The sequence below is a fragment of the Haliotis rubra genome, unplaced genomic scaffold, assembly GCF_003918875.1.
Source record: "Haliotis rubra isolate DU_JTF1 unplaced genomic scaffold, ASM391887v1 Scf766, whole genome shotgun sequence".
NCBI classification, from domain to species: domain Eukaryota; kingdom Metazoa; phylum Mollusca; class Gastropoda; order Lepetellida; family Haliotidae; genus Haliotis; species Haliotis rubra.
The window spans coordinates 438620-462601 of record NW_025767486.1 but is presented as its reverse complement, the minus strand read 5'-3'; the positions used below and the strand labels follow the sequence as shown (position 1 = coordinate 462601).

Sequence of the window (23982 nt, the reverse complement as noted above, 5' to 3'; positions counted from 1 at the left end):
GGTAAGATGTCACCCATACATATACACTTCCCTAAAGGTAAGATGTCAGCCATACATTATACACTTCCCTAAAGGTAAGATGTCACCCATACATATACACTTCCCTAAAGGTAAGATGTCAGCCATACATTATACACTTCCCTAAAGGTAAGATGTCAGCCATACATTATACACTTCCCTAAAGGTAAGATGTCACCCATACATATACACTTCCCTAAAGGTAAGATGTCAGCCATACATTATACACTTCCCTAAAGGTAAGATGTCACCCTACATATACACTTCCCTAAAGGTAAGATGTCAGCCATACATTATACACTTCCCTAAAGGTAAGATGTCAGCCATACATTATACACTTCCCTAAAGGTAAGATGTCAGCCATACATTATACACTTCCCTAAAGGTAAGATGTCACCCATACATATATACACTTCCCTAAAGGTAAGATGTCAGCTATACATTATACACTTCCCTAAAGGTAAGATGTCACCCATACATATACACTTCCCTAAAGGTAAGATGTCAGCCATACATTATACACTTCCCTAAAGGTAAGATGTCAGCCATACATTATACACTTCCCTAAAGGTAAGATGTCACCCATACATATACACTTCCCTAAAGGTAAGATGTCAGCCATACATTATACACTTCCCTAAAGGTAAGATGTCACCCATACATATACACTTCCCTAAAGGTAAGATGTCAGCCATACATTATACACTTCCCTAAAGGTAAGATGTCAGCCATACATTATACACTTCCCTAAAGGTAAGATGTCACCCATACATATACACTTCCCTAAAGGTAAGATGTCAGCCATACATTATACACTTCCCTAAAGGTAAGATGTCAGCCATACATTATACACTTCCCTAAAGGTAAGATGTCACCCATACATATACACTTCCCTAAAGGTAAGATGTCACCCATACATATACACTTCCCTAAAGGTAAGATGTCACCCATACATATACACTTCCCTAAAGGTAAGATGTCACCCATACATATACACTTCCCTAAAGGTAAGATGTCAGCCATACATATACACTTCCCTAAAGGTAAGATGTCACCCATACATATACACTTCCCTAAAAGGTAAGATGTCAGCCATACATTATACACTTCCCTAAAGGTAAGATGTCACCCATACATTATACACTTCCCTAAAGGTAAGATGTCAGCCATACATATACACTTCCCTAAAGGTAAGATGTCAGCCATACATATACACTTCCCTAAAGGTAAGATGTCACCCATACATATACACTTCCCTAAAGGTAAGATGTCACCCATACATTATACACTTCCCTAAAGGTAAGATGTCAGCCATACATATACACTTCCCTAAAGGTAAGATGTCAGCCATACATATACACTTCCCTAAAGGTAAGATGTCACCCATACATATACACTTCCCTAAAGGTAAGATGTCACCCATACATATACACTTCCCTAAAGGTAAGATGTCACCCATACATATACACTTCCCTAAAGGTAAGATGTCACCCATACATATACACTTCCCTAAAGGTAAGATGTCACCCATACATATACACTTCCCTAAAGGTAAGATGTCAGCCATACATTATACACTTCCCTAAAGGTAAGATGTCAGCCATACATTATACACTTCCCTAAAGGTAAGATGTCAGCCATACATATACACTTCCCTAAAGGTAAGATGTCAGCCATACATTATACACTTCCCTAAAGGTAAGATGTCACCCATACATATACACTTCCCTAAAGGTAAGATGTCAGCCATACATTATACACTTCCCTAAAGGTAAGATGTCACCATACATACATATACACTTCCCTAAAGGTAAGATGTCAGCCATACATTATACACTTCCCTAAAGGTAAGATGTCACCCATACATATACACTTCCCTAAAGGTAAGATGTCACCCATACATATACACTTCCCTAAAGGTAAGATGTCACCCATACATATACACTTCCCTAAAGGTAAGATGTCACCCATACATATACACTTCCCTAAAGGTAAGATGTCACCCATACATATACACTTCCCTAAAGGTAAGATGTCACCCATACATATACACTTCCCTAAAGGTAAGATGTCACCCATACATATACACTTCCCTAAAGGTAAGATGTCAGCCATACATTATACACTTCCCTAAAGGTAAGATGTCAGCCATACATATACACTTCCCTAAAGGTAAGATGTCACCCATACATATACACTTCCCTAAAGGTAAGATGTCACCCATACATATACACTTCCCTAAAGGTAAGATGTCACCCATACATATACACTTCCCTAAAGGTAAGATGTCACCCATACATATACACTTCCCTAAAGGTAAGATGTCACCCATACATATACACTTCCCTAAAGGTAAGATGTCACCCATACATATACACTTCCCTAAAGGTAAGATGTCACCCATGCATATACATATAGGTGGATTCCCCATAAAGGGTAAGATGTCACCCATACATATACACTTCCCTAAAGGTAAGATGTCACCCATACATATACACTTCCCTAAAGGTAAGATGTCAGCCATACATATACACTTCCCTAAAGGTAAGATGTCAGCCATACATATACACTTCCCTAAAGGTAAGATGTCAGCCATACATATACACTTCCCTAAAGGTAAGATGTCACCCATACATATACACTTCCCTAAAGGTAAGATGTCACCCATACATATACACTTCCCTAAAGGTAAGATGTCAGCCATACATATACACTTCCCTAAAGGTAAGATGTCAGCCATACATTATACACTTCCCTAAAGGTAAGATGTCACCCATACATATACACTTCCCTAAAGGTAAGATGTCACCCATACATATACACTTCCCTAAAGGTAAGATGTCACCCATACATATACACTTCCCTAAAGGTAAGATGTCACCCATACATATACACTTCCCTAAAGGTAAGATGTCACCCATACATATACACTTCCCTAAAGGTAAGATGTCAGCCATACATTATACACTTCCCTAAAGGTAAGATGTCAGCCATACATATACACTTCCCTAAAGGTAAGATGTCACCCATACATATACACTTCCCTAAAGGTAAGATGTCAGCCATACATTATACACTTCCCTAAAGGTAAGATGTCACCCATACATATACACTTCCCTAAAGGTAAGATGTCACCCATACATATACACTTCCCTAAAGGTAAGATGTCAGCCATACATTATACACTTCCCTAAAGGTAAGATGTCAGCCATACATATACACTTCCCTAAAGGTAAGATGTCACCCTACATATACACTTCCCTAAAGGTAAGATGTCAGCCATACATATACACTTCCCTAAAGGTAAGATGTCAGCCATACATATACACTTCCCTAAAGGTAAGATGTCACCCATACATATACACTTCCCTAAAGGTAAGATGTCAGCCATACATTATACACTTCCCCAAAGGTAAGATGTCAGCCATACATTATACACTTCCCCAAAGGTAAGATGTCAGTATACTAACCAATGGAAGTATAATAATCTCTGTGTCTGGTTCTTGTGTTCAGAGATAAAGAGCAGCTTTGGCATATTCAGCGGCAGTTCACTGCGCCCGTCGTTGCGCCCAAAGACAGCCTCACGGACATCACGTGACCTCCTTGAGGTAATGCTTGCCTATCTGTGTGAGGAACATGTAAAGCTGGCTCTGTTGACTGTCTGTATCAGCAACCTGTAAAGCTGGTTCTGTTGACTGTATGAGGAACCTGTAAAGCTGGTTCTGTTGACTTTCTGTATGAGGAACCTGTAAAGCTGGTTCTGTTGACTGTCTGTATAAGGAACCTGCAAAGCTGGTTCTGTTGACTGTCTGTATGAGGAATATGTAAAGCTGGTTCTGTTGACTGTCTGTATGAGGAACATGCAAAGCTGGTTCTGTTGACTGTCTGTATGAAAAACATGTAAAGCTGGTTCTGTTGACTGTCTGTATGAGGAACATGTAAAGCTGGTCTGTATGGTTCTGTTGAGGTAAGGAACATGTAAAGCTGGTTCTGTTCTGTCTGTTGACTGGTTCTGTTGACTGTCTGTATGAGGAACATGTTAAGATGGTTCTGTTGACTGTCTGTATGAGGAACATGTAAAGCTGGTTCTGTTGACTGTCTGTATGAGGAACATGTAAAGCTGGTTCTGTTGACTGTCTGTATGAGGAACATGTTAAGATGGTTCTGTTGACTGTCTGTATGAGGAACATGTAAAGCTGGTTCTGTTGACTGTCTGTGTGAGGAACATGTCTGTCTGTATGAGGAACTGGTTCTGTTGACTGTCTGTAAGGAACATGTAAAGCTGGTTCTGGTGACTGTCTGTATGTTGTATGAGGAACTAAAGCTGGTTCTGACTGTCTGTCTGTGTTAAGATGGTTCTGTTGACTGTCTGGTTCTGTATCTGAGGACTGATCATGTAATGCTGGTTCTGTTGACTGTCTGTATGAGGAACATGTTAAGATGGTTCTGTTGACTGTCTGTATGAGGAACATGTAATGCTGGTTCTGTTGACTGTCTGTATGAGGAACATGTAAAGCTGGTTCTGTTGACTGTCTGTATGAGGAACATGTTAAGATGGTTCTGTTGACTGTCTGTATGAGGAACATGTAATGCTGGTTCTGTTGACTGTCTGTATGAGGAACATGTAAAGCTGGTTCTGTTGACTGTCTGTATGAGGAATATGTAAAGCTGGTTCTGTTGACTGTCTGTATGAGGAACATGTAAAGCTGGTTCTGGTGACTGTCTGTATGAGGAACATGTTAAGATGGTTCTGTTGACTGTCTGTATGAGGAACTTATAAAGCTGGTTCTGTTGACTGTCTGTATGAGGAACATGTAATGCTGGTTCTGTTGACTGTATGAGGAGCATGTAAAGCTGGTTCTGTTGACTGTATGAGGAACATGTAATGCTGGTTCTGTTGACTGTCTGTATGAGGAACATGTAATGCTGGTTCTGGTGACTGTCTGTATGAGGAACATGTAAAGCTGGTTCTGGTGACTGTCTGTATGAGGAACATGTAAAGCTGGTTCTGTTGACTGTCTGTATGAGGAACATGTAAAGCTGGTTCTGTTGAATGTCTGTATGAGGAACATGTAAAGCTGGTTCTGTTGACTGTCTGTATGAGGAACATGTAATGCTGGTTATGTTGCAGGCCTTTAACCCTGACTCAGAGGGGTGGGAGTCAGAGAGTTTTGGAGTCCGACTGCTGTGTGAATTTGAAGAGGTAGGTAGCAGATACAGACCTCATGTCTCTCTTGCTACTATGACATACTTACCTATCTATCAAATGTTCAACACATAATTCATGTATTGATAATTGACACTCATTGGCTATTGTACTGGGTTTTGACATTTAGAAATAAATATTCACCTGTCATGTCCAAATGTCAACAGACAATGGTTCTACATGTGTCTGTATACATGTGTCAGTCTACATGTGTCTGTCTAAATGTGTCTGTCTACATGTGTCTGTATGCATGTGTCTGTCTACATGTGTCAGTCTACATGTGTCTGTCTAAATGTGTCAATCTACATGTGACTGTGTAAATGTGTCAGTGGTGATGTTTTACTCTACCTATGTCAAGTTACATACTCATGATATGCATTCTTAGGGATGGCACCTGTGTGACCAGTCCCTCCCCTTGAGGAAGACAGAGGAGTTTGTCAGTCAGATGCGGAAGGTGTCTCCATACCTGGCTCGCATCTACGCCATCTTGCGGCAGAGTTCCATGCAGCTCAACTGTCTGATGAGTGGAGACACTGGCCAGCAGTTCCTGGATTGGGTAGAACAGGTAACTAACTTGTGCTTCAACTGCGCAGAGCTTAATGATACTTTTCTTATCACATAGAGTGTAGGTTGTGCCAATGTGTTCACAAATGACTTAGTCTTGTGTGTCTTAGTGACACATGCCTGCATTGTTACAGTGTCACCTCCCTGTTTAGACACCTAGGTCATAATGACACCCCTGCATTGTTACAGTGTCACCTCCCTATGAGACACCTAGGGCATAATGACACCCCTGCATTGTTACAGAGTCACCTCCCTGTTTAGACAACTAGGGCATAATGACATTCCTGCATTGTTACAGTGTCACCTCCCTATGAGACACCTAGGGCATAATGACACCCCTGCATTGTTACAGTGTCACCTCCCTATGAGACACCTAGGGCATAATGACACCCCTGCATTGTTACAGTGTCACCTCCCTGTTTAGACAACTAGGGCATAATGACATTCCTGCATTGTTACAGAGTCACCTCCCTGTTTAGACACCTAGGGCATAATGACATGCCTGCATTGTTACAGAGTCACCTCCCTATGAGACACCTAGGGCATAATGACATTCCTGCATTGTTACAGAGTCACCTCCCTATGAGACACCTAGGGCATAATGACATTCCTGCATTGTTACAGAGTCACCTCCCTGTTTAGACACCTAGGGCATAATGACATTCCTGCATTGTTACAGAGTCACCTCCCTATGAGACACCTAGGGCATAATGACACCCCTGCATTGTTACAGAGTCACCTCCCTATGAGACACCTAGGGCATAATGACATTCCTGCATTGTTACAGAGTCACCTCCCTGTTTAGACACCTAGGGCATAATGACATTCCTGCATTGTTACAGAGTCACCTCCCTATGAGACACCTAGGGCATAATGACATTCCTGCATTGTTACAGTAGTCACCTCCCTATGAGACACCTAGGGCATAATGACATTCCTGCATTGTTACAGAGTCACCTCCCTGTTTAGACACCTAGGGCATAATGACATTCCTGCATTGTTACAGAGTCACCTCCCTATGAGACACCTAGGGCATAATGACACCCCTGCATTGTTACAGAGTCACCTCCCTATGAGACACCTAGGGCATAATGACACCCCTGCATTGTTACAGAGTCACCTCCCTATGAGACACCTAGGGCATAATGACATTCCTGCATTGTTACAAAGTCACCTCCCTATGAGACACCTAGGGCATAATGACACCCCTGCATTGTTACAGTGTCACCTCCCTGTTTAGACAACTAGGGCATAATGACATTCCTGCATTGTTACAGTGTCACTTCCCTGTTTAGACACCTAGGGCATAATGATATCCCTGCATTGGTACAGTGTCACCTCCCTCTGTAGACACCTAGGTCATAATGACATGCCTGCATTGGTACAGTGTCACCTCCCTTTGTAGACACTTAGGTCATAATGACATCCCTGCATTGGTACAGTGTCACCTCCCTTTGTAGACACTTAGGTCATAATGACACCCCTGCATTGTTACAGTGTCACCTCCCAGTGTAGACACCTAGGTCATAATGACGCTCTGAATTGTTACAGTGTCACCTCCCTTTGTAGACACTTAGGTCATAATGACACCCCTGCATTGTTACAGTGTCACCTCCCAGTGTAGACACCTAGGTCATAATCATACGCCTTCATTGGTACAGTGTCACCTCCCTGTGTAGACACCTAGGTCATAATCACATGCCTTCATTGATACAGTGTCACCTCCCTGTGTAGACACCTAGGTCATAATCACATGCCTTCATTGGTACAGTGTCACCTCCCTGTGTAGACACCTAGGTCATAATCACATGCCTTCATTGATACAGTGTCACCTCCCTGTGTAGAAAATGTAGCACGTAATAACACACACTCATTGTTCAAGTAGCCATCACTCTGTGTAGACAATGTAGGGCATAATAACACACTCGCATTGTTACAATAGTCATCTTCCTCTGTAGACAATGTAGGGCATAATAACATCACTTTGCCCCAGTTGTACATCACTGTGCCACAGTTGTACATCACTGTGCCCCAGGTTGTACATCACTGTACCCCAGTTCCACATCACTGTGCCCCAGTTGTACATCACTGTGCTCCAGTTGTACATCACTGTGCCTTAGTTGTACATCACTGTGCTCCAGTTGTACATCACTGTGCCTTAGTTGTACATCACTGTGCCCCACTTGTACAACACTGTGCCCCACTTGTACATCACTGTGCCCCACTTGTACATCACTGTGCCCCACTTGTACTTGATTGTGCCTACTTGTTAGTGGGTATGCCCTGTGAGTATGTCATTGTACCAGTGTTGTTAGATGTGTGTTTACATTATTCATGTGTTGGCAGGAAGCCCAGGGTTCAGACTTCTTGGAGGCATACCAATCTATGAGGACGATCCTCCTAGACAATGAGAAACAGGCTGAGCCATTCCTGAACCAGTTGAGCAGGTAGGAATTATTATCTCCCTGTATTACATATGGGTGGGTATTGCAGAGAATTTTCATATTGCGATGCGCAAACATGTATTGCGTTATGTATTGCAATATATTGCATGAAGTATTTTTAAACAATAACTACTTATAATCGAGTTACTTCTTGATTTATAGAGCAAAAACACAAGTAGTATATACAATGGGGGTTTTGGACCAGTTCCAACAAAAGCCTCTGCAAAGCCTTATTTCACAAGTAAGGCTTTGGTCGGACCCTTAGCTCTTGCTACCATTACCCCTACTATGAAAAAGTTTGGGACGATAGCGGGATGCGAACGCCCAATGTTACACCTCCTAACCGCGCCACTTAACCGACTGAGCTACCGGGGGTATGGTTGACGCATGTTGGTTTAACGGGTCTATCCTGGGATTGCATCATCCAATACTGGGCTGCGTCTAACGTGCTGCTATGCCATGTTTATCTCGATGAAACAGTTTAATGTGAATCGCCTATGATCTCTTTGGTGTTTGTAATAAAGGCTTGCTGGGCTTTTTTCACCCCTTGTTCTATGTACTTTTTTTTCTCGTCCTCACTGATAGCAGACTTACGAGACTTGGATCGAATCTCTTGTTTCATTTTGTTATATTTTGTGAGTTCAGAGAGGATTGAACTAAATTCCTCCTCTGAGATCTTACTGTCAGTGAGTGCCGTGGAAATACGCTCACTTACTGTGTTCAGCTTTGCTTCAGCCTGAACTCTGATCTCGTCGTGTTTCAATGCCTTACGATGCAGTCTGGCGGGATGCAAACTTAAGCCAACCCTAACACCCCTGCCACCCCAGCTGTTATTTCAATGCCTAGCACTACGGGGGCAGCCACGATGGTAGCTAACAACCCAACACCTGCCGCTCCCAGTCCCATGCTGGTTGCCATAAGGGCAGTGTCAGCCCGTCCCACGATATTGAAAGCTCTATGGTACTTCTTACACAGTGCTTTACGGCGTGTCGCGGTCTTGTTCTAGTTGGCGTTTCACATCACATAACTGCCTCAAACGGAACCCGCTCACGGTTTCCAGGGCCTTCGCTACTTCCTCTGACTGGGTATAGCCCCATTCTGTGTGCCTATAATATATCTGATAAAATATTTTTTAATTGGGTATCCGGGTATGCTATTATGATCTAGTTTCCAACTAGTGTTCTGGTACTAGTTCAGGGATATAGCTCACCCTATAATATATTTTAATTGGGTTTTATTTAACCTTCGATTAATGTACTTAAAGCCGATAATACTTAGATTAGCGTACGTGTAAAAAAGCGGGGTCTTAGCTCTACTCCCATTAAAGAGACGAACCCCCTCAAGACTTGGTACAGGGTCGTTTCCCGATACCTAATAATACGACAACGTTGGTTATTACACCTGTCTTCCCACCGTATCAACATATCATCTATAATGTTAAGATGCCCAGGAAACGGGGTCTCTCCGAGATAGACGTCTATGATGAATGTGAAGTTTTCCGCGACATTTCTAAAGACCTCTTGGTGATCAAGTAATTTGATCTCTGTCTTCACCTTCTCCCTGGAAGTTAACATGTTGCCCGAGTGGTTTGGTATTGGTGCGATATATACATTATTAGAGTCCGGAACGAACGCTCCTCCTGGCAGAACTAAGCCGCTGGGGTCCGGAACGAACGCTCCTATAATTATGCCGTTGTTCTTAATCTCGGAGATAGTACCATCTTGTCTCAAGGTGATATAAGGTGCAGTGAGGGTTAAGTTGAGTAACCATTCAGGCTCTTTAACATCTGATAACGGCATCCGCCTATATACGTTGTCTTTGAAGTGCAGGATGTATAAGGTGCCTTCCTCACCAGGTTGATCGAATCCCTCCGTATCACCTAGGTCGTTAATCGTAGTGTTGGGGTGAGGCCAAGACATTGCTATAATACTATTACGATATAATTTCCAACTGGTTTTCTGATAATAGTTCAGGGGTGCACTTCACCCCCATGAAGTGTATGTTGTCGGGTAGGAAGATCTTGTTTAGTGATATAGTGTCTTCCACGATCACGGTGACACCCTGCAGACTGGTTTTGGAGTCGACACCCACCCGCACGTAAATGTTGCAAACGTGATACTGTTGTTGTTTCCCCAACCGGAGTTTGACCCCCTTCACGATTTCGGTATAATCCTGCGATGGTTCCCCTAGGTAGACTTGGATGATCAGTGTTGAGTTCGCCGGTAGACTCTCCAGTATCCTGACCACGCCTTCAAATTCAGACACCAACTGCAATGTCACGTTTTGCATTCCCACTTTACTCGATAGCATGTGGGCTGCCATACTGGCGAGTGGGCTGATGACTATGCTACGTCTCTGAGTCGGGACGTAAGCCACGAGCAGGGTTCCGTTGTTCACGACTTTGTTTAGGTGGTTGTCTTTGTTATCCGTGAACACGTAGGGGGAGCCGAGCCTAATATTGAGAAACCAGTCGGCTTTATCGGGTAACAACACCCACTAGTCATCATCGGTGAAGACGAGTGTATATGGCTTATTTCGGGCGACGGTAGTGCTCTCAACATCGGTTAAGTCGAACAGTTTGCCCCGAACGATGGGTATATCATCCATTTATCATCACCGGTCGCGGACTAGGGTGTACCGAGTGTTGACAACCGCTCTTGAGGTATCTACTATATCACTTAGGTTGCTAGTACCACCATTGGAGGGGACTTCAACGCGTTTGTAAATGCTGTTTTTCAGTTGCAAAGCATACAATTTACCATCTACTCCGGGTCGTCGAATCCGCGTGTGTCCCCTCGAGGTCGGAGATCCCCACATTGATGCATTTTTCAACTTCATTCCAGGACCTTGTGCGCTGGTCATTTTATGTGCAGCGTTATGCTGAGGTATCCTATATTCACGAGATTATGATTTATATCTAACACCGATATTATCAGCTCAGGGATGTTGCCCTGGGTTAACCTCTTATACTGCCGAGATGAAAACGACACAGTTCTACCATCGTTGTATTTCTCCGTTTTCACCGGTACGGCTCTCAGTATAGTGGAAGGGTGACCCCCTTGAATGTTGTCAGTTGTGCTAACCTGGCTGAGATGAATGCACAGCTCTCGGTACGGTACTAGGCCGGGTAACTTAGTGCCTGTGACGGTTGTTGTAGGTTTTATCTCGTCAGGCTGCATACCGAGTGTCCTCGCCAATGGTCGGCCAAGCCTCAAGGAGTTTCTTCCGTTGTTGATTAACACCACTGTGCCGTTTGAGTCGTTCATCTTGAGTTCGGCTCCCAGGGGTTTGAAGACCTCGTCGCTTAGAGAGCACACGCTGTAGTAGCCGTCAGTTATCTGGTTGCGGCGCCACCTACAAACAGTTTATTGTTGCTAGCGTTGATGTTAGTCCATCGCGGTAGGTAGGTGATATCGCATAGTGCGACTTCGAAGTTGACCCGGACGTGTTATCGATCGCGTCGTCAGCTGAACGGCCTCGCCGCCGTTATTCCTGTAAGTGTTATGTACATGTTAGAGTATATAAACTCATTATATAATAGTTTTAAAATGTACTCCCCTGGAGTGTTTTACCCTAAACTGGACGTAGATTTCCCCACATGAAGATCGTGGTCGCTGCCGGTTGTATTTCGACGCCCAGTTCATAGATGTGTTTGATAAGTATAAGTTTTCGGTGACTAACGCTAAGGTAGTTCACGCTTGGTTCAACAAACCGATGCAGTTCTGGCAGAATCAACTCAACTTCGCCGCGGTGGTGCGCTACAACGGGTGTGGTGTGACATTGACCGACACTCGGGCGTGGACCGCTGAGTCAGTCTGTGTTCACGCTTCACGTGTACTACCAGGTCAGGCGTATCCTCAAAGAGATCAGCCCCCGCTCCCACAGGAAAAGGCGGGGATGCAGTAAACAACCAGTACGATAGACGGGCCTACTTAACGTATTTGCAACGAATTCGAACTAAACACGAAGACGGATTGGCGCTTTGCGGGACCGAACCATTTGATTGGGTATCCCCATCGCTCACAACATGCACCTCGTGGATGCCAGCGAGAAGTTGAAAGAATGGGGATACAAGTCGTATCATCACCTCACAGCGAAACGAAAGTGGGATGACCGTTACATGGCTTTCGACAACAGTAAGGATTACCGAGTCTGGAGGTTCGAGCAGGGGTCAGCGGATGACTGGAAAAGTTCATGCTGGACACGCCGAAAGGATTCACTCGCGCGGGGTAATTCAGGTTAAACGACTCGATTCGAACGCACGTGGTAGCTTGTTGGGTGCGCAGACGCCAAACGCGCTCCAACATCCTCGGTAAGGGGACTGCTTACGACGCCAGAAACAGTTCGTTGTCAACGAGAGGATGCTATCAATGCTCCAGTTGATCTCCGAGTGCCATCAAACGCTACCAAGACGTGTTGGAATATGCCAGGTCGAAAAGTCGACTACGTGTTCGACGTGGGGTTGTACATGGCTCCGAGCGATATGCAACTGAGAGTAAAAAAAGTGGTGGGCTACAACAACGAAATAGTCATAGCCACGGCGGGCCAAAAGTTGGGTGTCAACCTCGATGTCAACAACCCCCACGTCCCACCACCCACGACCGGTGAAACGGGTATAGTGGCGCCACCCCCGGAGCCTAGGGTGCAACCAACACACCTACAGCCCCAGCCTGCAGCGTCCAATCAGCAGCATATCGACCGTAAAACAGCTATGGTGGTTGGTGGGGTAGCTTTGGGACTCATTTGGTTAAAAATTCCTTAGCCGCTACGTATACCAAACCCGCCACGGCGACGATGGCTGCCCACAGGTTTTGACTAAGCCACGTGGCAGTTTTAGCCAGAGCGCTCAGCAGCCACGAAACGATGCTACCCAGGATGCCGGGCAGGGCTTCAGCGGCCTTACCAGCCAGTTTAGCCAGGGCTTCCCCTAGTTTTTTTATCCACTCTTTGACACCACCTGTGGGTGTTGGTGTTGGTGTTGGTGCAGGCGTGGGGGTACCCCCACTCAATGACACCACCAGGGTTGATATAATGAAACCCAATGCAGTCAGAATGCTGGCGATGGTGATCCCTTGCTCCCGGAACAGTATCCGAATCCTGTCAGCTAGCGTGGTGTCTTCATGTAGGACTCGATCGATGGTTTCCCGTACTCTACTGATCTGTGATCGGAGGGCTTCCTGGTTAGAGGAAGCGGATTCCAACCGAGTCCGTCTCTCGTCTTCCAAGTTTTTTATTCTCTCCTCAATACGACGTTTCATATCACCATCCGCTTTGGTGAGTTTTATTTTCTCGCGAGCGATGTGGGGTTGGGGTATATCGCCTTCATCGCCTTTGGGCCTGGATGCTTGCAGATCTTGGACGGCCTTCGGGGGAAGCTTAGGTTGTGCGCCACCGTAATCTATGAAGCCTAGTTCATCACGGATCAGCTGACCCCCACCAGGGCGACTGGTGAGTGTTGACAAAGCATACGGCTTCCCGTCTTTTTTTATGATATCGACCCGGGTGAGCTTTCAATCGCAGCGTGCCCTTCTTATCGACGGTGAACTTGGCATAGTCCCTTCCCAACGGCTTGATGTTGTCTCTATTTTCAACTGCGTCGTAATAATCGTCGACAGCAGGCTGTACAAGTTCAGTACTTAAGGGGGTAGTGAATGTGGTGTCATCCTCGAATGCCTGGGCACTATCATCCCACATATCATCCATAGGGATGTACTCTGCCATTATTTAGTATTAAAACTTATATATTTCATTTATATAACAATGTACGGTAGAAAACTAGATCCTTTCAGAAGGTCGAGAGATCCTCTAGGCGTCAGAGCCGTGCGCCAGTCGGTGAGCATCACCAACAATCCCAGCAAGATAGACCAGAACTAAACGCTGCTGGTTAGATTTCCAAACCTTGGCGAGAATGACCTCATTGTACCAGGCACGGTTCGACTGGCGCTCAACCTCACGCTTGACCTCCACCAACGACAAGCGTGAGCTAGTGCGGAACGTGGGGTCGAGCCATCATCAAGAAAACCACCATCAAGATCAGCGGTAACGAGGTGCTGAGCATCGACGACAGCGGCGCGTTTCACTGCTACGGGGATCTCTGGAAAAGCGAGAGAGAACGTGGCAATGACGTGTACCAGGGTATCAGCAAATCGTCCCGGTTGCGCATTGGGTATAGCTTCACGCAAGACCAGCTAGACAAGCTATCGGACGGTGAAAAGGCCATCGCTCAAGCGTACGGGAACAGGTTCTGCGTGCGTCGCCGACTTCGAAGTTGCTCACGGGACACGCCCGCTTTACCAGGCCGCTGGGTGATAGGCTTGAATACGAAGCTAACGCTTAACGACTACAGCAAAGTAGTGCGCGACGCCGAACGGTGATGAGGCCAGTTACACCATAGACAACATCTCTCTGGAGTTCGACATGGTCACTAACCCGGAGCTGGCCAGGCAGGTTCGAAGTCATTACTCTGGGAAGATGGCAATCCTGTACGATCGCATACTGAGGCATAGATCAGTCATGCGAGATAAGAGCGACACTGTGTGGAATATCAACCTGAACGTGCCGGCGCGATCGATGAAAGGCATCCTGGTCGTCCCCGTGGAGGATTACGAGCCGTTCCGGAGGGACAGCGAGAAGTTTTTCAACCCCGAGATTGAAAAGGTGGAAGTGACCATCGAGGGCGCGCCCAACCAGCTGTTCAGTCATGGTATGAGGGCATACCAACAATGGGATGAGATAAAAAAGCTACCGAGCAAACATCCATACATAGCCAAAGACCTGGACCTATCATCCGTTCAAATCGGCGAATACTTAACCAACAAGTACGCGCTGTGGTTGGACATGCGATCCACGGATGACGATAAACTGCACGGTAGTGGTCGCCGCATAGATAATGGCAGCGAGGGGATTACTATCCAGATTACCAAGAAGGCTCAACCCGCTGGCAAGTTGAAATTATATCTGTACGTTATTATGGACGCGCAACTTAATATAGACAATGGGAGATTCGTGCAAGCCATCTACTGATTTGCCTGCCGGCGGCATTGGTTTACCACGTGACCCACACTGCGCCATAGTGTGTGGGCAGACTGGCTGTGGGAAGACCGTTTTTGTGTTGGATATGTTGGAGGGGTACTACAGGGATGTGTTTGATAACATCGTTATCATGTGCCCTACTCTGAGCATGAATAAAACGTACACGGAAAGACCTTGGGTGATGACGGACCCGGACGTACACAGAGTCGATCCGGGACCACGTCTGCAGGACTGGTTGAAAGCTTACCATATGAAATTTAAAGGTGAGTCGACGCTGTTCATACTGGACGACTGCAGCGCTAATCGCGAGATAACAAAAAAAGAAAGATATGCTATCGTACCTGGCCTTCTCTGGCCGGCATGCAAATCACAGCGTCTGGGTGCTAACGCAGAAATTCAACTCGGTATTGAAAGACCTCAGGGAGCAGACGCGATGGGTGGCCTTATTTCACTGTAAGGACAGGGATTCGTTCGAGGAGTGTTTGAGAGAGAACGATGTGATGAGCAAACATGATAGGGAACGTGTGAAGAAACAGCTCGCTGAAACTAAACACGCTAAGCTCGTGCTCAAGACCGACCAACCAGTGGCTTATAGGGTGTTTTAGCTTAGCAATGCTTAGTAAATGCTTAGCAAAGCTTAGCAAATGCTTAGCAATGCTTAGCAATGCTTAGTATAAATGCTTAGTGTTTAGTTATAGCTATGATATTTGAAGTGTTCGTCGTGTGCAACTGAACCTTCATTTCTCTCTGTTTCACCTATATCGTATATTATATAGTTAAAACTAAATCTTACTTGTTACATTATAAGATGGAGTGTGATGAACTGACCGAACAATTGTTGGTACCCCAATCACCACAGGTGGATGATGATAAGCGAGAGAAACTGGTGGCGTTGTCTGTTGGTGGCAAAGCCAAACATTACTTTGGGGAGTACACTCCAGATAAAATTCACAAAATGTCAGCCGAAGAAATCGATAAGCTGTATCGCTAGATAATGAGACCCGCCTCGAGCAGAGATGACAAGGACAATAGGATCGGCTATGACCCAGATATACACTAGTATTGCGTCATACTTCCTTCCCATTCCCCAGGAACGCCGACTTTACCTGTGGGAAGACCTTGAGAAAGACCCATTTTATCGAACACGCCTTGAGCTCTATTAGCTGCGAGCTGTACCACAAATATGGTATGTTGTTAGCCCCGGTTACGGCGGCGATTATTACGGCAAAGCATTGTCAATTTGAGAGGAAAAATAATAATAATAATAGTATAGATGGATGCTGCACAGGAGGAGATGGGGGAAACCCCAACTGGAGGCGACCCCTTCAGAGGGGATCCCACCCCCCAGGGAGGTGAACCCTACAGTAACCAGGCAGAAGAATCCTAAGAGAGTAGCTGCCGGTAAAAAACGGTGGTGTAACCAACATAAAATTATCAAGGTGACCCACCCGTCTCGATTATTGTTGGCTGTATGCGCAACTGCTGCCGTGGCTATCTCATGGTTATATACACGACACAGGAATCCCAAGGATCCCGGGGAGGAACCCCCACAATTAGAGGTCAACCCACATATCATGTTATAATTTAATATTTTTATATCATATACATAATGTCTGAGGGGAAAACGTTCGTCAACGACGCATACCACGCCACAGTGGTCGCCAGTCTAGCCGTAGGATACGCCGGTTGACCAAAATGGTGCTTAAACAACCAACTATCAAGCTAGATTTCAACCTGCAGGATATGGGTATGCTTATAATGAACCTTGGTATGGCGATGGCTACAAAAGACATCCTAGTAAAACAAGGGATACTACCTGAAAATATTACGAAGTAAATATAGGATGGCTACGATCGCCATGATGGTTGGTGGGCGTTAGTAAATGCCCTAGCATTTTCCGAGTAATTTCCTCTTCTCAAACTACTGCAGAGTCACACGCCGGCTGAAATACAGGAAGAAAGGAAGCGGCACGATCTCGCTATTGAGAAATTACAAACAGCACAATCCGAAAGCATGCTAAAAACGCCTCCAGAGGATCGATTACATTAACGAACAACTCAGGCGTGAAAACCATGCCATTCAAACATTCCACGATGTCGACGAGGCAGCGAGACAATACTACCTATTAACTGGTAAACAGTTGCAACCACTCAATAAACCTACACTCACCAGTACTACACACCATCCAAGGGGCAAATGGACCGTGAACTGGTCTTCATAGCGCTGGGTATAGCAGCGACTGCGTTGGTTGCGTAAAACAATTAGACTAAGTACTCATATAAGTATGCTAAACATGAGACCTGCTCCATACCGATGCTAATACATACTTATGGGGAAGAAAGAACCCTGTGATAAGAGATGTAGGACTAGGGGGTACTGTTGGTTCCACATGGGAAGCCCTAACTACGCCGCGTGTTCTGTGTGTGGCATAGGGTTAAAGGGCACTACTGCTTATGTAAAGCTCACGGGCTTAACGTGAGTCAGACATCATCTCATCTACGAGAATAAAAAGGCCTACATAAAAGAACGTGGGCTTACTTTCAAGATAGTAGTGTAAGGCTTTGAGGAGTTACCTCCCTTTGACAGTGACCCAGTTAGAGATTATACACACCTCTACGATAGCTATGTTTGTAGAAATTGAGCCCAGGGAAGGTTGTCTTAGAAGCTGGCAGATGGATGTGGGGAAAAGTATAGATATCAGTGTCCTCAAACCCATGATTGTTAGTGAACTATATAAGGGGTGCTCCTTTACAATCTTGGTAAAAGTAGGGTTTGATGTGCCATGGGCTGGGCACACTTGGAATTACTTTGATGGGGGGCGAGTAGATGTGCATGGGGATATAGATATACTTGTTGACGATTCGTTGCAAGTAATACAAAACACCCTACTATACTGCGCATGTTCCGGGTGGGCCGAGGGAATAATCGATAAAGTGTATCTAGATTTTTACCTTTACGGGCGGCCCAATTAGACATTGATCTTCATAGGTGTGTACGCAACTATGACTACTGTTGGTGAACTTAAGCAGGTCGCCAGGCAGAGGGGTGTAATTGGGTATTCTCGAATGCCCAAACCAGCATTGTTGAAATTACTAGGTTTAGAAGCCCCTCCTACGGTAAAACAATTAAAAGCTCAAGCAAAACAGCTTGGATTCACGGGTTATTCAAACCTGGGGAGAGCCGGGTTAATCGCATTGTTATCACATGCCCCCGTAGCAAAACCTCCCACTGTAAAACAACTGAAAGTTCAGGCACGGGATTTGGGGTTAGTGGGGTATTCCCGTATGAGTAAACCACAGCTTGTAGAACTGTTACGGCAGAATAGAGCTATTGACCTACAGTTTGCGCTGTAGGTAATTATTTAAGAGGCTGGCGCATGCATGTTGATAGGAACATAGATATCGCAGATATCAAGCCTCTGATAGCTGATAAAATAAACCAGGAACTAAACGATCTTGGAAGTATCAAGTTTCAGATCACAGTTAAAATGTCGCTCGATAAGCAAGTTGGGGAAGGGGTCACTGAGTACGTTCAGCCTTACTTCAGAGGTAGGCAAGAGGTTGTCACGCATACAGAGACCATTAACGCATCAATCGATACCAGTTTTCAGCAGATACGAGAATACCTAGAACACTACACACACTTGGGGTCCGGGTGGGCTGTAGATAAAATCGATAATGTCTATCTAGACATAGCTAACTACGCAGCCGCTCAGAGGTGGGTCATACCTAGACTTGCCCCCCTACTATAGGAAAAAACATGCCATGGTCAATGTCAAGAATAGAGGAGACGATTGCCTGAGGGTAGCTATCAGGTCAGCCTTGTTTCCAGCTGACACTCATTCAGACAGGCTTTCTAGCTATCCCCAAGACGATGGGCTCAACTGGGATGGTATAGATGAACCAACCCCCATATCCCAGATCACTAAAATAGAAAACAGAATAATCTAGCTATAAATGTCTTTGGGCACGAAAGGTAACACAACAATAGTGCACAGAGTCAGCCCGCTGGGGACAGGGAGGGAAACGCTTATCAATATATTCATGATCCAGCGAGGTGCCAAGTACCACTACACATGGATAAAACACTTTAGCAGGCTGTTGTATGACCAATCAGCACACAGAGAAAAGACCCACTTCTGCTAACGGTGCCTACATGGGTTCACACGAGCTGATTTATTAGAATCCCACCGAGGATTGCCAAGGTGTGGGGCAGACGGCTATGCGAGTCTACATGCCGCCTAAGGAAGGTGACAATATCCTAAAATTCGGCAACCACAAGAACCAAATGTCTGTGCCTTATATCATATACGCCGACTTTGAAGCCTTGGTCAAACCTGTTGAGGCTGTTGGGGGTACTCCCAATGCTCTACCCACAGGCGGGGTTGTTGGGGGTACCCCAACCACACTCAAAACACAGGAGCATGAGGCCTGTGGGTTTGGATACGCGGTCGTCCGATGTGATGGGCAAACGAAAGCTCGGTAGTGTATAGGGCCCTGACGCCGCTGAAAGGTTTCTTAAGTGTTTGCAGGAGGAAGAAAAATTATTAGGAATGCACTGTATAGGGTCGCTCCCATGCGTATGACCCAAGCCGACAGGCTAGCTCACGCCTGTAGCACTAACTGCCACGCGTGTGACTCACCACTGAATGGGGATTCCGTGAGAGATCACTGCCACGTAACCGGTAAGTATAGAGGCCACCACAGCTGCGTGTAACCTCAAGCTTAGAATCAACCCTAAGACAATAAACATTCCCGTTGTCTTTCACAACTTGAGAGGATATGACTCTCACTTAATCATGCAGGCCATCGCGAAAATCGATGGCAATATAACGATGTATCCCCAACAACATGGAGAGATACATCTCCTTCAGTTTAAACGGCCTTAGGTTCATAGATTCAGTACAATTTTATTGTCGCCATTAGACAGTCTGGTCAAGGCCAACGATACCTTCCCTATTACCGATCGATACACAGACGCCGAGACTAGACCCCTGCTGATGAGGAAGGGTGTACCCCCCTATGAGTACATGGATAGTTGGCCCAAGTTCGCCGAGACCAGACTACCCCCATCAGAGAATTTTACAGCAATCTGACTGACTCGAAATATCCCAAGACGATTACCGCGACGCTATCAATGTATGGAATAAACTGGGTTGTAAGAACCTAGGTGACTATCACGACCTGTACTTGAGGACAGATGTACTGCTGTTAGCCGACGTGTTTGAGACGTTTAGGAGGACATGTTTCAAGCAGTATAAACTCGACCCTGCATGGTATTACACCAGCCCAGGTCTGTCGTGGGATGCCTTGTTGAAAAAGACTGGAGTTAAGTTGGAATTGCTTACAGATTATGACATGCACCTATTCATTGAGAAAGGCTTGCGAAGCGGATGTCCATGGCAACCAAGCCGATACGCCGAAGCAAATAATCAATACGTGAAGGGTTACGACCCTAGCAAGCCAACCAATCACATTCTCTACCTCGACGCCAACAACCTGTACGGCTGGGCTATGAGCCAGTATCTACCCACAGGGGGATTCGAATGGGTGCCACAGGAGGTCGATGTTATGAGCATCGCACCAGATTCAATAAAGGTTATATCCTCGGTTGACTTGGAATACCCCAAGGCATTACACACATCACACAACAGCTACCCCCTGGCCCCCGAACGTATGAGGGTTAACCCAGACTGGATGTCTGAGTACCAACATAACTTGTTAGGTGGGCGGGTGGCAGACGTTGAAAAACTTGTGCCCAACTTAATGAATAAGACCAAGTACATAGTTCACTATCGCAACCTACAGCTGTACCTGTCGTTGGGTATGAGGCTGACCAAAATACACAGGGTGCTCGTGTTCGACCAGAGCCCCTGGATGGAGCCCTACATCAGAATGAACACAGACCTCCGAAAGCTTGCCACCAGTGACTTTGAGAAAAATCTCTACAAGCTCATGAACAACTCGGTGTTTGGTAAGACTATGGAGAACCTTAGGAAACGCTGCGGACCGCGAAGCTGGTTCGGTCGAATGAGGAAGACAAGCTCAGGAGACTGATAGCCAGTCCGGCATTCACCCGTAGTAAAATATTCACCGATGACCTAGTTGCTCTACACATGAAGAAAAGCCACATAAAATTCAACCGGCCTGTTTACGTGGGGATGAGCATCCTCGATTTATCCAAACACCTGATGTACGACTTTTACTACAACGAGCTTAAGAAACAGTACGATGACAGGTGTGAAGTTCTGTACACTGACACGGATTCCTGCTGATGGAGATTCAACCGAGGACGCAGTAATGAGGACATGAACAAACACCTCGATTTGTACGACACCAGCGACTACCCCAAGGACCATGTCATACACAGTACGGTAAATAAAAAGGTCCTAGGTAAGATGAAGGATGAGTGTGCCGGCACACCCATAGCCGAGTACATAGGTTTGAGGCCTAAGATGTACTCCATACTGAAAGCTGACAATGGTGAGATCCGGAAGGCTAAGGGTGTTAAGAAGTACGTGGTTAAACAACACATCAAACACGCCAGATTCAAGGAAGCCCTGTTCAAGACCCGTACCTTTAGACATAAAATGAACACACTTAGAAGTGATGGTCATAAGATATAATGGACTGACAATAAACAAGACGCCCCTGTCGCCTATGGACACTAAACGCTGGATAGCTATTGATGGGATAAACACGCGCGCCGCACGGGCATGAGAAAATTGAACCAAGAACATAGGTGTATGTAGGCTTACATGTCACGGAACCAGAGAAAGCTTGAGGCTATTTACTATAGCCCACGGGTACTGGAAAGGAGCTAGCTGTAGATAAGCTGGCTAAAATGGCTGAAAGTACCCCGAGGAAGCCAAAGCGTGGCTTGAAAAACAAGCCCTGTGGCAGATCTATTTACCGGCACCACGCTACGCGCCCTAGAAGGAGGTTCGGTATTAACATACCTAATAGCGCTCACCAGGCAGACCTACTGTTCCTACCCCACGACAATAGGTACAAGTATGCCTTAACTGTCGTGGATGTGGCCAGTCGTTACAAGGAAGCCGAACCCTTGACCACGAAAGATTCTGCCCAGGTAGCCAGAGGATTCAACGCATATACAAACGCAGTCCGCTGACGTGGCCAACAGAGCTGCAAGTTGACCCCGGCGGGAGTTCATGGGTGCCGTGTCACACCTGTTAGACAAACACGATACAAAGGTCAGGGCGCAGCACGGCTGGAGCCCATCGCAGCCGCCATAGTTGAGAGATTCAATAGGACTTTGGCTGAGCTTTATTCGGGCATCAGTATGCTAGGGAGATGGCCAACCCGGAAAACGATCGACTGAATGGGTATCACGGCTCCCTAAGGTGGTGTCGGCAATCAACCATGAAGTCACCCGCTCACTGATAAGAAACCGCAGACGCTATCAAACTAAAATCAATAGTGGCAGAGTCGGCTGCTCCATTGCGCGTGGAAAAGAGAAACAGATACCAGATAGGGCCCTAGTTAGGTATCTATACCAGCCGGGGAACATGAGGGTGATAGCCGTAGCGAGCCACCGATCCTATATGGTCAGTCAAAACTTACAACATAGATAAAGTGGACATGAAAGCCGACGAGCCTAACTTGTACTACTTGAGGGATGGGCCAGGTAGGGGGTTTGTAAGAGCGGAATTATTGATCGTACCGTACGGTACAGTGTTACCGCCAGTCAACATGGCATAGCGGCACCCCAGGATACCGACATGCGTCAACCATACCCCCGGTAGCTCAGTCGGTTAAGTGGCTCGGTTAGGAGGTGTAACATTGGGCGTTCGCATCCCGCTATCGTCCCAAACTTTTTCATAGTAGGGGTAATGGTAGCAAGAGCTAAAGGTCCGACCAAAGCCTTACTTGTGAAATAAGGCTTTGCAGAGGCTTTCGTTGGAACTGGTCCAAAACCCCCATTGTATATACTACTACACAACAAAATCACTAGGCTTGATTAAGCTTTAATAACAACTTTTAATCATGATAAAATAAAAATGTGAATAATATTTGGCACAAATGAAACAAGGACATATCTGAACATTTCCGAGTGTTACAAAGTTTTCCGAATGCAAGTCGAAATACCGGTTTTCGATCAGCATATCGCAATACGTGTCACCTACCCAGTGGGAAGGTGTTCTAATTATCTCCCTGTATTACAGGTGTCATCTACCCAGTGGGAAGGTGTCCTGATTATCTCCTTGTATTACAGGTGTCATCTACCCAGTGGGAAGCTGTTCTGATTATCTCCCTATATTACAGGTGTCATCTACCCAGTGGGAAGGTGTTCTGATTATCTCCCTGTATTACAGGTGCCATCTACCAAGTGGGAAGGTGTTCTGATTATCTCCCTGTATTACAGGTGTTGTCTACCCACTGGGAAGATGGTCTGATTATCTCCCTGTATTACAGGTGTCATCTACCCAGTGGGAAGGTGTTCTGATTATCTCCCTGTATTACAGGTGCCATCTACCCAGCTGGAAGGTGTTCTGATTATCTCCCTGTATTACAGGTGTCATCTACCCAGTGGGAAGGTGTTCTGATTATCTCCCTATATTACAGGTGTCATCTACCCAGTGGGAAGCTGTTCTGATTATCTCCCTGTATTACAGGTGTTGTCAACCCAGTGGGAAGGTGTTCTGATTATCTCCCTATATTACAGGTGTCATCTACCCAGTGGGAAAGTGTTCTGATT

At 45.7% G+C, this 23982-nt stretch overlaps 1 pseudogene; it reads left to right on the top strand.

Annotated features, from left to right (window-relative positions):
• The window catches only part of LOC124260500, a 72549-nt pseudogene that overhangs the window by 45950 nt on the left and 2617 nt on the right, over positions 1 to 23982 (top strand).